The 18,545-nt window shown below is 36.7% G+C and overlaps 1 protein-coding gene and 2 long non-coding RNA genes across 9 annotated transcripts in view; 2 read left to right on the forward strand and 1 right to left on the reverse strand.

The window, feature by feature from the left end:
- Positions 1-17,746, reverse strand: part of LOC108618939 (synaptic vesicle glycoprotein 2C) — a 32,844-nt gene extending 15,098 nt beyond the window's left edge. The window contains exons 1-2 of the mRNA XM_089476184.1: positions 16,905-17,746; positions 8,497-8,733 (exon numbers count right to left, since the gene is read on the reverse strand). The gene's annotated coding sequence lies outside the window, so the exon portion shown is untranslated. The remainder of the gene's footprint in view (positions 1-8,496; positions 8,734-16,904) is intronic.
- Positions 3,130-8,503, forward strand: LOC149268034 (uncharacterized). Of its 6 annotated transcripts, none has more exons than XR_016271438.1 (5): positions 4,124-4,462; positions 4,562-6,194; positions 6,251-7,445; positions 7,656-7,780; positions 7,837-8,503. It is a non-coding gene; the product is annotated as an uncharacterized LOC149268034 (long non-coding RNA). The 6 variants fall into 6 exon arrangements; XR_016271439.1 differs by having other exon boundaries at positions 4,124-4,438; XR_016271440.1 differs by having other exon boundaries at positions 4,127-5,495; positions 5,727-6,194.
- LOC149268035 (uncharacterized) lies at positions 11,615-14,304 on the forward strand. 2 transcript variants are annotated; one of them, XR_016271443.1, is made up of 3 exons: positions 11,615-13,193; positions 13,247-13,352; positions 13,429-14,304. It is a non-coding gene; the product is annotated as an uncharacterized LOC149268035 (long non-coding RNA). The 2 variants fall into 2 exon arrangements; XR_016271442.1 differs by having other exon boundaries at positions 14,178-14,304.
- Positions 17,747-18,545: the final 799 nt, after the last annotated feature.

Below are 18,545 nucleotides of genomic sequence, written 5' to 3' on the forward strand. Positions count from 1 at the left end.
ATCGCACAATTTATTCACTATAACTTCTCAGGGTGCTTTGAATTAGTCTGAATCGAGTAATATGTAGTATTACGTAGTCTTAACAATCCTAAAAGGAGTTTCGGAGTAATTTAGATTAGTAGTTATTTTCTAGTTGGCAGTCTTAACATATACAAGAGATTCTAATTAAGCACCGAAGTGATTTCGGAAATCCACAAGTTATTTGATCTCAAAGCATTTCGAAGTAGCTCGAGCCGAGGAACAACTCCTATTAAATTCTAACTCTGAAATTCCAAGTATATATTTATAGGCCCACAGCAGTTCAGTAGATGTAATTTCGTAAGTGCATAGCTTATTCGAACTCATTAATTGCCATTGCAGTCCCAGCGGGCAGTTGCTGTGCCGAAAACAAAAGCAATGTGTACGAATTTTACTCAAGTTCAGTGCCATAAATAATGACGGGGCGGGGGTGGGCGAGCAAGAGAAGAAGAAAGATTCGGAATAGCAGAGAGCTGTTTATGTTTATCCACTGTCAGCTGTCAACGCCAGGGCAAACATTTCCCGGTAATGTCGAGCAGCTGACAGTGGCTGTCAACCTCAACCTCAACCCTCGTGACCGGGGCATTCTATTGTATGTGGTGTGTCCTTTGACTGACACCCATTACACCCCAATTCCGCAACTTCCCTCTCCCGCTGCCGGCTGACCTTGAATAAACAACAGACTCGGAGCAGCAACAGCAGCAGAGACAACCAAAATTTTCCGAATTACTTTCGAGGTATCTCCGCCTTTTTGGATCTTAACAAGTTGTACAATATTTGCATAGATCAAGATATTGCGAGATTCTTGTACATACTCGGTAGTATACTTTATATGGGGGCCCCAGCTTGAGGGCTGACGTCAGTCCAATATACACAATTGTGATCGTATATGTTTTATGACGCTGCGGCTTATATTTTGTTGATGTTGTTTTGTGGCTTGTGCCACTGATGAGTTATGGTCCAGACGATGGCTGGCTGGCATAAAAGTTAAAGCAAATCTCCTCAACGCATACGCATTTAAATGAGAGTTCGGCAAGCCACGTGCAACGACTACTTGCGCAGTCAGCTGAAAAGTAGGCAGCGATACCTTGAGCCCCCATTTGTTCGATGAATCGATCATCGAATTGATCGTTTACTGATCTTGAGCATATTCATATCTTGGATATCCCCAGCTGGGGGACTTACAGCATATCTCGCTTAAGCTCTTTATTGATGTTGTTTTGCACATCACGGTCCATGCTAGTAGCGGGCAGAAGATGAAGAAGCGAGAAGAATTGTCTATCTGATGTTTTACGATCTGTCATTTAATGTTCACAAGGTGATAATAGCCCCAAATCCACTTATAAAGCAAAGCGTTATTATTCTCATTTGGGTGCACACTGACGCACAAACGTCACGAGTATCAAAGTGCGTCATCATGTTTGGCATTGGTAAAGAGTAAACTGGAGTTGGAACTTGGAACTAATCCGATCTAAGTACTTGATAAGCGCTTTCAATTGAATTGTGATTTTGAAAATGTTGATTCGTGGAATATTTGGTGGATAATTGGGGCTAGACTGTGATAAAATGTACACAAGAGTGTATATATTTGATATAACAAATGAACTAGTTCTTTTTTGGCAAGAGTGCCGAATCGGAGCTATAGAAATATGAATTATGTAAATTCTTGATTTGAATTAAAATTGTTATATTACAATAAGATGATACAATATGTGCCAAAAGAACTAGTTCTTTTGGTAAAGATAGTAAACTGCTGCATATACAGAAATTAAGTTAAATATTCATATGAATTGTAAGTGCGACATTATGCATCAACATTTCCGAGTGAAATAATGAACTAGAACTAGAATTGGAACTTTAATTGGAACTAGAACTGCAAACTGTTGCAATTAGTCATTGGGAATTCATCAATTACGAGTGCACTTCCTAGATAAAATTAAGGCATGGCATTGACGTAGGGTAAAATGGGGAAATAGCAAACTGGAACTGGAACAGACAAATGAGAACCGGCAACTGGGAACTGAAGCTGCTGTTAAGTGAACTCAATCAAACTGAGACTGCGCTATTAATCGTGCATGCTCAATATCAATTAAAGACAAGGCGAATCTAGATGAATACGCTCACGAATGCCAGCGTGAATATACGTATGTTATTGCAAGATGTGTGAATGTATTTGGAATATGTATGAGTACATTCGTATGCGAAGACTCAGACACGGACAGCCTCCGGTCAATGCAGCGAACGTGCCATCCAATTTGTGACTCAATTCTGTTGTTGTTGTTCGTTTTCGGGCGCGATGACTAATTCAGTTGGGCTTAAGCAGAAATCAATTCCCATAGCATCCGCGGAGCCTTCCGTCAGCCGGTCGTTGCCAGCCCAAGAGAGATCTCCACATGCTGCAAAATGCGGCGCCAACTGGTTGAAACTGATGTCAATCAAGGCACGAACCCTTCGACAGCCCCATCGGTTGTAACGTTGATGGCATTGTTATGCGCCAATTGTCGCATAGGGCCGATGTATATATACATGTATGCGTATCAAATTAAGTGACTGCATGAGGTACTGGAACTGTGAATGGGACTGGGAACGGGAATGGAACTGGGACTGAGACTGACTCTGAGACTGAGACTGAAACTGAGACTGGGAATGTTGATAAACTCAAATCAAGTGTGTAACAGGTTTGAGAGACAGTCAGACAGAACGCAACGCAAAAAATTATCAAGAAACCTATATACGTCTAATAGATACCCATTATTAATAAAAAGTCCAAATATGCAGACATAATTCAAGTAAATTGAATTTGGACTCTGTGCATAATATAATTAAACATTGTTGTTACATTCTTAAGCTCCCTCAGCATTATTATGTAAATTGATATGAATCATAGACTATTATAATTATGAAATATGAGCAATGGAGCTCTTTCTTAGTAACATAATATTTTACAGCATTTGTGTACATTTGAAAAGGATTTTCTATCCATGACATTTAATTTTTGATTATATTACAGAATGTTTAATATTTTATTTATTTATTTATTTTGGCTTTGTGGTGGAACTTTATTGGAATAGTGAATTCTATATGTAATATAATATAATAATATAGTCTATTTTTTTATTTTAATTGTTGCGGAAAAATTGACCTGGCTTACATCAAATATTTAATACTTAATCAATTTATGCATTTTAAAATATTATTATATCTAATCAAGGATAAAATCATTATATTTCAACAGGAAAATTAGTAAAAATTCCCTGTGAACATTGCACTGGTACTCCACATAGAGTCTTAACCTTCACTCAATAACTGCTACGCTTACTTGACCTATGTATAACAGTCTCAGATCCATTCAAGCTAGGTAATGAATGAAATCAGTATTCAAGTAACCGAGTGAAGTGTCTTGAACTTAAAATATATTGAATACTCAAATATGAACTACATGATATTGAAAATGGGATAAATTGTTTAGGATGAGAAAAAAGATCGTTGGCAAGTGAGCTATACCAATTTCATATTCCATATAGCCTTAGATGCCAATGTTAGTGGTTAAAATATATATGTTTTTCATGTAAAGAAATAATTATTTATCATTTTAGTAAAACAGAAAAAAAATATTAGTGTTTCAAAGAAAAGCTGTAAGCATGTAACTAGGAAGGCTTCTCATTGAAATATAGAGTACAACTAGTTCCCAACATAATGCTCAAAGAAAATTTGAACTATATTCAATTTAGAATGTTCTAACTTTGGGAATGTTCAAACCCTTTCTCAATAATCGCTGGCAGACGTGCAGGTTCATTTGGAACCAGTTCACGTTCAATATACTCCAAATCAAATTGTATGCCGCAGTATAACTTGACTATAAACAAATGCCAACAGCAGCAACAATAAAATAATCACAATTGTCACATGCGCTGGAGCTTGTTTTTTCCTCATTTTTTTTGTATAAGTTTGTTTGTCTGTCTATATCTGTACAACTATATATACATATATGTACATATATGTAAATAAATATATATATATTTGTATATGTGAGTAATTTGCTTTGTTTTCGCATTATGCAAATAAGACTTAGCATATTTATTATTATTAGTATTCTTTTTTCTTTTTTTTGTTGCTCTCGCATTCGCGCATCGTGTGCTAGTTGAGCTTAGAGATTTGATTTAAAATGTTTACGGCTCGTTTTGTTTATCTGGAGGGCTCATCTAATTCCGTATCTAAATTCGGTATCTATATCTTTCATCTGATACAAATTGTGCAGCGCGCACGCAGTTCACTGTGTAAGCATTATACAGTCGGCTACTGGTTAAACAGACACGAGTCTGACGACGTACTGCGCTGCAGGGCCCATAAAGATCCATACTAAAAATATTACAGTGCCTGCGATAAAGCGAACCTTGAACGTCGCCACTGCACTTGACAAGTATGCAGACGAGAGATTGTAAATGTAATTGCAAGTGTAATACGCGTGTGCTGCTATTATTTATTTTATTTCTCTGTGTATTAATTTTTATTTTACTTCTTTTTTCGTTTCACATTAAATAAGTTTTTACAACGTTTACTCTGCTCGAGCAAGTCGCTGCATGGCACAGTTGCAAATGGATACAAAGTGCACTGCCACCTGAACCAGGATTTACTCAGTGTTCAATTTAACAGAGAAATGTTGCCTATTCCAATTGGACAAACCGTCAAGCAGTGTAGGAATTAGTTGCTAAGCCTTAAGGCAGTTGCAGTGGCAAGCAGTTCAGGATACCACTTCAGATTCACCTGCAAGCAGTTCACTTAAATTCGATCTTCTATGGCAATTGCAGAAGCAGTGCTCCATAAATTGACTAAAATAATAACAGCTCTCCAATTGGATGCAATGATGCAATGCTAATACAACTGTTGAATAATAATATACTTTATACATTATTAATTCCAATTGAATGCATTAAGAAGCAACTAAATAGTTTGCCACATTGTTGAATCAAACACTTCAGGACTCAGACTCAATTGGATCCGCACAGCTTCATGTTAATCATAAATGCATTGCACTGCGTATTTATTAAAGCGTGCAGCCTTTTATAAATATATATTCATTTGATTGGCAAGTAATTCAGGAAACATCACGTATCTATACCAGTTTGAAGCAATTACAAGCAGTTATAGAAACTGCACATCGAAGAAAATTTTCTATGCAGCCTCAACGATATTATGTTTTTCATTCAAAACGATGAGCGGTTGCATCTGGTGTGGACCGGCAACAGTGAGGATTACATGCAAGAGAGTTAGTTCTGTTAACTGTTAACAACTTCGTGTTATTACAATTACTTGTGATCAAGGACAAGCAGTGCAAAAGCTGAGCCTTTGGCGGGCGGTATTGCTTACAATCGTAACATTTCAGGGTTACGGTTCTGTTAACCGCTATGCAAACACAACGTAATGTCGGCTGCTTCGGCCAGTGTATTTGCTTGGCATTACGTGCAGTGAAATAATAAGTAAATATCTCAAACTGAGCCTATGTGCAATGAGGTCTATTAATAGCTTTATTTGGTTTGCTTGTTGGCATCGCCGAATTGCTCTTTGTTCTGCATTTGTGTATTATTGCAGTCTTAACAGTAAATTAACATTGACAGTACATTGTATACTATATGTGTTATTATCTCGATCATTAAGTAGCTTATGCCCTATATTATATTATATTAAACTGATTTCATAAACAATTTCAGGATCAGGATATCAGTTCCAATTTTCGTCTATCACAACAAATGAACGAGCATAGCTTAAAGCGGCTGATTGAAAAGAATATACATATTTGTGTATCCACTTCATCAGTGGGGCATTAAGTGCTCGTCAAGCCGTCGGGTTAGCTGCTGGCCAAATTCATAAACATAAACAAATTCGCAGCCGCAGCGCATTTTGATGATGTGCCGAGAGAATAACAACATAACGTGGGGGCTGAACCTGAGTCGATTCGAATTGCTCTGGATCTCTGGTCTCTGTAATTATGCAGTTAATTGCACAATTAACCCAGTGTGGCGGAGGCGGGACGTCGCGCCAACTGTGTACAATGTCATGGCCATAGGGCGTTCCAGGGTCCCTCTTACATAACGCACAAATTGAGTGTCAATTGAGCCCATCGGACGAAGCGAAAAAGGCGGCTATAATGCTCTGGTCTATGCTCATTTATGTAACATGTATGTTAGTAATAGAACAAATGTGAATTCAAATTATGATTTATATATTTCACTAGTTATATTTCAGCTCAGCATCAACAACCAGAAACTGACCGCACATCTGTCCTAAAAGCCAATTCGTTCGGGCCCTGTCATTCGGAGTGTTTGTCTGTTCACCTGTTATTGCAAACGATTCGATCTAGCCCTGTCTGCAGCAGACAAGTCGATTTAGCGCTGCGTTCGTTTCTCTGCCCGTGCGTCCATTCGTACGTCCGTATAAAGACTCTGTTGTCTATGCGTTCAAAAACTATATCATCGATAAGTACTTTCAATTTTCATTAAATCGATAATAATCGATATATGGATTTTTGATCTAGTATATCAAAGATTAGTTTTCTGCTTCAGTTACCACAAAGTACTTATTGAAAGTACTCTTTTGCTCAACTTCTGGTGTTTAAGAGGGGTATCTTCTAGTCAGACGAGCGAAATTTCGCTGTTGGTTCCGTATGACTGAGCCAGTGCGAACCAAAGCGAAGCGGTTCGCAGCGCAATGGAATGAGTGAATATAAAATAAGTATGACGACAACGGTGCGTATACGTGTTGCCAATAAACGCAACAGGGTGCTAGCTAGCAATGATGGTCAAAATCGAGAGAGAGAGAGATAGAGAGGGAGGGAGAGAGCGCCCACATTTCATATTGGGCGAAACGTTTGGCCAAGCGAAAAGCATAAATAAATAAGGAAAGTGACAAACAGCATTGAACTTGACAGAATTCGAGCAAGCGGAATTTTCGCAGAGCGGAATTTCCCCGTATTCAGAAATGTGAAAAGAACAAAAAAGTGGGGGAAAAATTAATACCGTTGCCGCTGTTATGTGGAGGACATTTCAATTGCACAATATTTCTGGCGCTAATGATGAATGCTGCTCTCCATCAAATGCAATTGCCACGCCCTGCTCTCTAGCTGCCCCTTCCCCAACTAGCGTCCCGCTCGCACTCCCGTTGTAAGCAAATATTTTGAAACGAAATAAGTGAATTTGTAGAACAATTAATTTATCGTTTTCAAATGCGCACTAAACCGATTTAATTGCATGCGAGGCGGCGCCGGCGGGCTGGCGGGCTGGCGGGCAAAGGGGCGTGGCTATAGCTATGGCATTATTTTTTATGCATTTTTATGTAAAGCAACTCGCTCAAGCTCGCAAATTACTTCGCATATTATTCGATGCGATGCATCATCCGATTGGAGAGTTAGCAATGCGACTACAACATACCCTGTAAGTGCGTAAGCATTTGTATATAGATATATAGTTGTATTTGGATACTACTCACTACTACTTGGATACTACTACTAATAAAATATTATATTACAATCTGTTTTAAGATGTTTTGTTTGTACTGTACTAATTTTATATAATAATATACCAAACCCTGAACATGGACTAAAATACTAAAAATACTCGAAAAGCTAAAAATTTTATTTTTAGGCATATTCATGGCTTTTACGCAACATCTCCAATGTCAATACACTCGAGTTGAGGGACATACGAAGCTGTGATCTTTGCTCATGACAATAGAGATAAGTTATTTGTAGGAAAAAGAATATTTAATGGTAAGAATATTCTTTTAAGAAGATAAGAATTTGAAATAAAAGGCGTTGCTTTTCAGAGTGTCAATCAGTTCAGCAAAAAGCGCGGAAACTCAAGTATCGTAGCACCGCTTAGCTCTAGCTTGTGCTTATGATCCTTGGAACCGCGCTGAGTGTCCCCCACCAGCGGTAAGATACTCAGGCAAAGAGAGCGAGAGAGAGCACATCCAATATCTATGTTTATCTTCTATGAGTATTAATTAATTGGCATTCGAAGAGTTCTCGAGGCAAGCAAAGATGTATTTTCGTTTTTAGGCCCATATAACAGTTCCTTCTTTCTTAAGACTATCCCGCTTTAACTTCAGAGTGCCTCAGTTCAAAATGCAGTCCTAGCGCTAAGATACCTTTTGCATCACTTACAGGGTATTCTCTAAAAACACAATCTCACTTTATAACCCTATCAATAATAAGAGGGTTATTCCCTGCGCAAGACACGTGCCATATTTCTAGAATCTTGAGAAGCACACAACGTAAACAAACAAAAAAGTACTTTAAGTAGATTAAATTACGTTATTTGCGGAAATGATTACAATATGATTGATCGATTGGCGTAGTTAGATAAAATGCCTACAAATAGATCCGTGCTTTGAAAATACGATTCAAGAGTAAATTGATAATTATTCTGGGCTATAAAAATATGGAAACCAGAATGAAATATTTTATTCCAATTCGAAACTCACCTGCAGAATTCCCTTTTGGCACGGCCAATGTCGCCTTAGCTGCTTTCTATCTTTGTTATTGTTCGTATTGTTTCTATGACAGCCTTCGCGTTGCTCTGCTCTGTTGCTATTGGAATTGTGCCTCAATGTTGCTTCCATTCAAATGTTGTGCAAAGATTTTTGGTTATGCGATGAATTCTTTGCTAAATCTTGCTTGACTTGGGGCGTCTTCAGTTCCGCTCTGATTGGCAGGTAGTCCTAGCAAATGGAGAAGGTACTCGGCGAAGTTATATATAGTTAAATAGTTCTTAAATAGTCACATGTAATATGTGTTATAATTGTATGGAAATAATATAAACATATTTTGTTCTATGTATGATGAATTACAATTGAAATGTTAAATGGATTACAAGGATTACAGTGGATTACAAATGCAATGGTTTAAGATACATTGACAAACTACAGATACAGCTGATAGATACAGCTATGAGATACAGATACACCTAAAGGCTACAGTTAATAGATGCAGATACGATTGAAAGATACAACTAAAATATGTAGATACACCAAAAAGATACGCCCTAAATATACAGAGACGGCTGAAAGATACAGATAGAGCAAGCAGATACAGTTAAAAGATACAGATTTGAATGCATCTATATCGTTTAGCTGTAACTGTATCCTTTATACATAGAGTTATCTTTTAAAAGTATCAGTATCTTTCAGCTGTATATCTTTGGTGTATTTGTATCTTTTAGCGGTATCTATATCATTTAACTGTATCGATTAGGTGTATCTATATCTTTTAACCGTACCCTTCAACAGTATCTGTATCTTTTAGGTACATCTTTACATTTTGGCTTTACAGATACATCCAAAAGATACAATAAAAGATATAGATACAGCTAAAAGATTCATCAGAGAGATACAGCTAGAGGTAAAATTAAGAGATACAACTAATAGATGAAGATACAGCTAAAATATAATGTGTATCTGTATCCTTTAACGTTACCTATACACCTGTATCTCTTAGGTGTATCTGCATCTTTGTACCTTCATATAATACAGATACATAAAAATGATACAATTTAAAATACAGATGCACTTCTCATATACGTATACGGCTCAAAGATACAACTAAAAGATAAATAAAATATATACAAAACAAACTGTTTTAAAAGATACACATACAGCAATAAGATTTATAGAACTGAAAGATACAGTTAAAGGATACCGATACCCTTAAAATGTACAGATACAGTTGAAAGTCACCGCTGCGAGATATAGATACACCTAAAAGATACAGCTAAAAAATATAGATACAGTCAAAAGATACAACTTTAGGCGTACTTGTATCTTTTAACAGAGAGTTAACTTACAGAGTTTTCGATATATATTTCAGATATACTCGTATGTAGGTTCATTTGGGTTCTCAACTATATCTTTTAGGTGTAACTGTATCCTTTAGCTGTATTTGTATCTTTTAACTGTATCTTTAAGTTGTATCTGTATATTTAAGCAGTTTCTTTCAACATTTAGATGGATCATCCAGCTGTAACTGTATATTTTAGGTGTACCTGTGTGTATCAGCTGAACCATTCAGCTATATATGTATGTATCTTCATGCTGTATTTGTATCTTCAAGTTATATTTGTATTTTCTAACTGTAATTGTATCTTACAGGATGCAGATCCACATAAGAGATGCAGCTTAAATATACAGCTACAGCTAAAAGATACATATACCGATGAAAGATACAGCCACCAGGAAAAGATTTAACGAAGCTCCACAAAACACTAAATTCGAATTGAAAGAGCTTCTATATGTTTTTACATTGGGATCTTTAACTTGTTTCTGGAGTTTTGGTTAGCTAGACTATATATGATTGTTGAAGGAACTATTACGTATTTGAAATTATATTGCCTCTTCAAGTATTTCCTTTTCGTTACCAATGACTGTAACTATCCCTATTTTAATGCGATTGCTAAGAAGGTGTTATGCGTAGGTTTATTTGGCATTCTTATAGATCGACTAGCACTTGGAAAGAGATCATCAGACTTAATGAATGCAATGGAAAAATCACAAAATTCATTAAATTTAGATACAGTAAGGCGTCATATTTGGGTAACGATGCAAAATTACATTTTCTAAGAGATAAATCAATATTTGCGTAGGAAAATTACAGTAAATTAATGACGGGATCAAAATGTATGGAATTTTTACGAATTTATTAACTGTTTTCTAGGGGATAAACTATCGCGATTCCAGAGTATTTATCTATTTGCATATAAATGAATCAATGAATAAATATTAATTAGATTAAGAAAAAGTTTCCATTAAACAGTATATTAATTAAATCTCCGCCTTTTAGACCTATTCTGACTTTAGCTGCGATGAGTGCATTTCGAGAATCGAGTTTACTAATTTTCAATGGGAACTACCAAAGCTGCAAGGAATTATGCATTAGAGATAGTAGCGGGCGGCATTGATTATTGAGGCAGCCATGCAATATAAGCAAACGGGCATAGGGAGGTGTCGTGGATCCCATAAACGTCACATGTATATATACATATATGTATAAATATGGACCGTCTGTCAGTATGTGTGAATGCGCTGAGCTCAGAACCTTTAACTCGAGTCTGATCTGCCAGAACTAGATAAATTTTATTAAAGGGCGGGCATATTAACCTATCAAAAATCAGCTGAAAATTATAATTCGTAAGCCTTTAGACTTAGAGTCTTCATTGCATACAAATTTATATAAATTTTAAATAATATCGATTTTTGTTCTTTTTTGGATACTGGCATCAAATCTGGTCCCTGCCCTTAAAATTTGTAATGAACGTATTCCCAGTGTGTCGCTAAACTCTTTTTAAATTCTCTTTCTCGTTCAATAGTCTTTAACCAAGTGTGATTTCTCTTCTACCCTCGAAACCTCTAATAATGGTCACATATTCTTGTTCATCGAAATCACAGCGACCCTGCTGCGAACGACATAACTAGCCGTCTCGCCTCTACCAGCGACACCCGGGACCACGTTCAGCAACAGCTATTGTTGTCTCTCTCTTAGTGACAGTCCTCGCATCCTTTATTTGCACTATAATACTACATCAATCGATTAACATGAATTGCAGTGTTTCTCAACACTACTGCATCAAGAAATCAAATTGCAAATTCAACAACAGTCTAATATCGCAGTAATACGACATATATATTATTATCCAGTTCTCCAATTTAGATAAATTTAGTCCATCTACAAGACAACTTATTCAACACATAAATATAAGCACGTGAGTTGGTGTGTGTGTGCGTGTGTGTTGCTCCCTTTGTATGCAGAAAAGAAGCATCTTAGTAGACATCTTAGAGACTTCACCTAATTACTTGACTGAAACCGAATGATTAGGCAATGCAACATAGACTTTTGTATGTATATGGTCTTATAGTCCTATAAAAACATCCAAACAATATTTAGAAAGAAGACAAAACTTGAAAATTTGCTGAGAATCAAGTAAACATTTTTTCGCACGCGTTTCGACGCTCGTGATGCGTGTGCTCTACGCTTTTGCCCAATTTGAATGAGAATGAGAACATATTTGAGTATATGATTATATATATACACATACATACATATCGATCTAGACATGAGTCTAGTGTATATACGCGACATGTTCAAAAGCAATCATATGTACAGTTCTTATATAGCATAGAGCCAATATAAACACTGCGGCAGCACGTGAGTATTTTTTTCTTTTTTTGCTGTGTTGTGCTATGTTAAGAACGAGCGAGACATGAGCACGAGCAGAAGCACGAGAGCTTGGAACGAAGCATATGCCGAATTTCCTTATCGAATGTGGAGCAAAATGGGAAGCTGAGAGTGTATTGACGTTTAGGATTTTTCCATTCGCAGCACAACAAAATAAAAGTGCTAAGGAGAAATAGTGACAAAGAAAGGTAGACAGTGAGTGAGTGAGAGAGACGAAGAGGGATCGAGGGTGCGAGGGTGTGTAGCAAGAACTTTTGTTAAAATTCGTTCAATTTAAACGAATTTGTTGATTTTTATACATGAATATATGTCTGTATATATACAGTACGGCATAGTATCTCAATTTTTTATTTATTTTCCTATATATACATATGTTGGCGTTGCGAGAAATCTGTTGTTGTTGTTGACTTTTATTGGGCTCTTAACTTTGAATACTCTCGCATGACCTACACGAAAATGATGCTTTGCTTTGATGCCTTTTAATCTATCAGCACACACCGATCTCTCGATCTCTCTCTTTTCCTCTCTCCCTCTCTCTTTGTAGCTCTCTCATTACCTCTCTCTCTCGCTCTTTTCACACGCATGTGTATATAGTGCATTACAGCACTTGCAATTTAGTTGCAATCTGTTGTTTACTCATCTAAATTGAATTCAAGCTCATCTCAGGTGCGCGTTTCTAGGCCGCAAATCGATCGCATAGCCAATGGGTACTATATAAACTCATATCTATCTATTCGCCGGGTCTCAAGACGTATCCAGTTTGAGTCAGTTCAACCCGCTTCTCGCAGGATGAGGCCCAGTCTGAGTGTGAGTCCGTCTAACTGCGTCAGAGAGCGGCAACCGTAGTGTCATCCAAAAATAGATCACATATCGAACCATTAATTCTATTAAAAACGAAACAAACAGTCACAACCAACGCACTCTACATATATCTCAGATGTGTGTACATATATGTGTATGTATATATTTATAAATATACTCAAAGGTTGTCCAGAGAAAACATTTCAGACATTGGACAGCGGACAATCGGCGAAGACGCCGAATGGGCCAGTCCCCAGACGCAGTGTCAACGTTTATCATATGTTCGTGATACCCTGCAACTGATTGGAAAGGGGTATGTTGAATTTGAAAATATGTTTGTGAGGGTAGATCAATTGAGTGTGAAATATATTCACTTTAATTGACTTAAGACTTCGATAATAGCGATGAATGTTTATAAGATCATATTTGGAGAATTAACTATTTGGGTCTGATGGAAGTGGAACGTTGGAACTGAAACGCAGTAAAGATCAGGTGAATTGGACTTGCAAAAGGAACTATCGAAATGCAAACAATATAATTCAACAGATCACAATGGAAGCGAGACACAATGGAATTGAAACATTATATAAATATATATATCAGATCTCATCCTGCAAGATAGTATAAATGAGCTCAGCTTTCCAAGGGAACGGTGGAACTGCAACACAATATAACTCAAATGAGAGCAGCTTTCAAATGGAATGATAGAGCTCACACACAATATACCAAACACTATAGAGCGCACAACATAATTTAAATAGCCTTGCCAAGGGAATGTTGGAATTAAAACACAATACAATACCATAAGAAAGTTTTCATAGCTGACAAAGGGCAGTTAGATCCAAACATGTTCATAAAATTTTTAACAATAATCACATAACTATCTCTAGTCTGAATTTACAACTATGTGTAAGTACTTTTTTCTCTTGAAAACTCATATATCTATCAATTCGGTTTACTATTTTTAATGAAATTCTTTAAATAATTTCTCTAGGAACAATAAAGTGTAGAAAGACAATATAATGAAATGGGATCACAGCAGAAACTTTTTAGTAGAGTCTATGCTTAATAATAATTTAAGTTGAATGTAAATGAAGCATAATTTCAACTCTATATATGCATATGTATCTATTTACAGGGTATCCTCGAATGGCATTATCTAAAGATTTATTGAGTGCTCGTGCGTCTTCTTTAGAAATAAATGAATAAATAAAAAATTTGTTCGCATTTCACAGACTGTTGAAAATTATGCGAAAAATTGAAAATTTGACGTGATGCCATTTTTTTTTTTTTTTTAAATTAAATTTTTTTCTTTTCTTGTTGTTTTTTGACTTTCACGTTTTCATGTTTCGCGGAAATCGACGCCTGATTATCAAGTACCTCTCTTTCTCTCTCTTCCTCTCTCTCTCTTTCTCCCTCTCTCTCTCTATCCCACACACGGAACGCCTGACTGTCTGTCTGCAAAGAGAGAGATTTATGCCTCAGGTGGAGGTCAGCCAATGCTGTCTATGGCTGAGGGTCGATGCGTAAGCACTACGACAGAGGGAGAGAGTGGGAGATAGAGGGAGAGAGCGAGAGAGTGGATACTAATAGTGAGTAGCCAGAGAGACATATATACATATATATGTAGACACATGTATGTATGTATGTAAATACATAGATAACATCTGCACTTGTTGAGCTCGTGCAGATGTTGCGAGTTGGAAATGGGCGGAATGGACCAGAAACTGGTAAAGCTGTCATTATTTTTGGATCATTCAACGTTAACAATGATGACGCCGTCGTCTCGGCAGAGCATCTTGGTACACTGGCATGACTAATCAAATCGTATATTGCATCTATCTGACGTCTAACAACGCTGGGACGATATCTGTGGAGAAGCCAGCGATGCGTCATGTTGTTGTTGTTTACCAGTTGTTGTCGCCCTGACAGTACCTGGAATCGGACTTGATTATTATATGCCACGAGTCTTCCCATAACACATATAGCTCGTTACAATTTAAATCCACAACAATTGAACGAAACTTTCCCAACATTTGAATGCAAATTGCAAAATAAACCAATCAAATTGAATATAGAATAGATCAGACAAACCAGATTCGCGCAGATCGAGCAGATAACTCAAATGGATATAGTCTATGTAGTACGCATTCATGTAATCGTATTCTAACTGACGTGTTTTCTCTAGTTGTTCGCCCTGAATCGAGGCCGGTTTAAATTTGTCGCTAAGGCCTAAGGCCTAAGGCCATTGACCGCCATTCAATAATTCCAAATTCAATAATAAATTAAGTATTTTAATCGGTCGGGAGTACTAGACTAGGAGATCATTTACTGAATTTATCCTAGTACACAGAAGCACACGCTCTGCGCCTAACTACGGGTTTTACCATGGGAAATTAGTTTTGAATTACTTTTGTTCTAGCAAATAAATATAATTTATAATAATTTTTTAGGGGGAAGCACATTCGAAATGTTTACAATATTTGTGCGCATAGCAATTAGCTAGCTCAAACATTAGTGATATTCCAGTTGCACTAAAAAAATAGGAAATTAAATTATCGATTGGAGAGAAATGGTAGGAGATATTACTTAAAGCTCTAGCCTTTCTGGTGTAAGAGATCATATTATTCATATAGACAGACAGACAGACGGATAAGGCTATGTGAATTCCTGCCACACCTACTTTCCACAATGACGTTATACTGACGTTTTATTGAAGTTTTTTTTAGAGTTTTTTCTATAGTTTGTCCAGTCAACAATATTGTGAGATCCCTCTAAAGAGTCTATCTGAACTCGAGATTGGCTTACATATAAGAGCTGAAACTTTGAATGTACAGTATATGTACTCTGGTCAAATAAGGATAAATCGAAATAAGCTAGATCGTATAACTATAACAACATTATATTATAATGCCAAGATTATTTTATTTAAATTTATTTTATTATTATTATTATTATTATTATTATTATTATTATTATTATTATTATTAATATTTATTTATTATCATTATTATTATTATTTTTTTTTTTGTAAAAGACACTAGATTTTGAGTATTACTAAGCAGGTCTAGTTTAGTAATGCATGTGTGGTAATTTCTTTATAGATAATCACATTTTGAAGAAAGCAAAGAAGAATGATCTATTTGGGAATGCTTGACTAGAACATAAAACGTTGTTATGTCAATCTACTTACTCTACAATATCATATATATGGTATTCATATAGCATTTTATACAACATTATATATATTTCTCATACATACACTATATACATACAAGAGTACATTGTACGATACACACATGCATACATCCTACCCATACATAAGCATGCGTTTTGGGCTGCATTAGCACTATAGTGATTGAATTTCTGAATAACTTTTGTTCCAGTTTCTGGCCAAGCCCATTGAATAAGGTGAAATTTGAGCAAAATGGGTTTCTTAAAATGTCAAAATTGCAGTAGTATGCGTGACAGAGTCCATTATATATATTTGCTATATATTTATACCCTGAACCCATTTTCAATGGGAAATCAGGGTATAATGTTTTTTTTTTTTTTTTTTTTTTTTTTTTTGATTAGGATAGCGAGCTGAGTCAATAAATTTCATAGTATTAGTGCATTTAAAGAAAAGTAATGAATGAAGCTCAGAGTTTCATCTCGACTAGACTTTTCTTACTTGTTATTTATCTATTAGCAGCACAAAATCTCTAGTCGATTCTCTATTTTTCAATAAGAGCAGGGGATAAAAAACATTTACTCAAGGACTTTTCACAAATCGTTTTTGCCAATATCTTAAATACCACCTGCCTAGGAATATCTATATATTTATACATGTATGAGCATATATCGATGTATGTGTTTACAATACCTATAAAATTGTATTCGCTTTGTTTGTTTACAATTCGTTGCTTTATAAATATAATTTGATGGCGCTTTAGCTGTGCTTTGCTTGTATTCAAATATTTCATAAATATCTTTCGAATGTTGTTCTGTGTTTTTTGTTTATTTCGTTTTCATAATTTGCTCACATCGGAATTCGTTTATTTTATATGCTTTATTTACTTTTTCGGGTTTCTTCAGCTTCTTCTTCTTCTTTTGTTTAATAATATTTATTGGACTGCATTGATTTACAACTTGAAAAGTTTCCTCGACTCAATTAAGGCGCACTTTTTTTTTGCGCTGCTTATCGATAAATGTAATTAGCTTCCGATTGATTTATTTTTGAATGTCGATTATTTGTTTATTTGCTGAAAACTTTCCTTTATTTGCATTTCGGGTTCGCTAAATATTTTCATTACTGTTGGACTTTTTACGAGGCGCTCGAGATTATTGAGGCGAATTCCTTATATATTTTTATACAAATTTTTTATTTGAATTTGTTGTTGTTTTCGCGCTGTTTTTCACGCTCTAAAAACGCGCTTCGCCAGTTCCGATAAACAAAAACAAAAAATACAACAAGTCGTACTTCAATTACAACACATTAACGAAAAGAGAGAGAGAGAGAGAGAGCGATGGCGAGAGAGAGAGGGCAACATGTGTGCCATGCGTCGAGTGTGAGAGAGAGGGCGAGCGCTGGGCCGCGTGATAGCTTATTGTATTTAAATATATGTATATATAGATGTAGATATATGTATGCATATATTTATTTATGGCAATTCGATATGTGTATTTGCACGGATAATCGCAGATTTCGTGTGTTAATGTCGCGGCTTGAAGTTTAAAACTGGGCACAAAAATTGAAAACGAAAAAAATACTCAGATTCAGATATTTCGCATTGTTTAGTGCGCTGTGCGAGAGCCGCTGCGATTGCCTTTTGTTGCTGTTGCTGTAGTTGTTGTTGTTATTGTTGTTGTATTATGTTTACTCGTATTATAATTTGTTGCTGCTACGCCTGCTGCTGCGGCTGCTGCTACGGCTGATGCTGCGGCTGCTACGGCTGCTGTACAGCTAGGTGCAGCAGCGCTGCTGCTGTTCCGTCTGCCTCCGATCTGCCGCCGATTCGCCAGATTGGAGCGCTCAATGAGCTTGAGTGTCATCCACTTAGGAAGCGCCAACCGCTGAACTCGCCACAGCCCCAACAACAACAACAACAACAATAGCAATAGCAATAGCAATAGCAACAATGAAGGCGGGGTTAGCTGTGCAGGCGCAGGCATAGACGCAGGTCGACGCTGACGTCGCTGCCGATGCTGCCGCCGTCATCGTTGGCGTCGCAGTCGCCGTCGCTGGCTAAAATGATTATAATACAATGGACGATAATGCGAGCGATCATGTAAATTAGATTTGTCTCAGTTGTTGTCATCGTCGTCGTCGTTGCCCGGCCCAGCCCAGCCTGGCCCGTATATCTGAGAGCCGAGCTACGTCGATGCGAGCAGATCCGATCCGATCCGCAGCTCAAGAGGCCAGCAACAAAAACAAAAGCAACAGCAACAGCAACAGCAACAGCAACAGCAACAGCAATAGCAATAGCAACAAGAACAGACGCCTCAAATCTTATCATTTATTTTT

The sequence above is a fragment of the Drosophila arizonae genome, chromosome X (assembly GCF_054131065.1).
Source record: "Drosophila arizonae isolate 15081-1271.41 chromosome X, UAZ_ARI_1.0, whole genome shotgun sequence".
Taxonomy (NCBI): domain Eukaryota; kingdom Metazoa; phylum Arthropoda; class Insecta; order Diptera; family Drosophilidae; genus Drosophila; species Drosophila arizonae.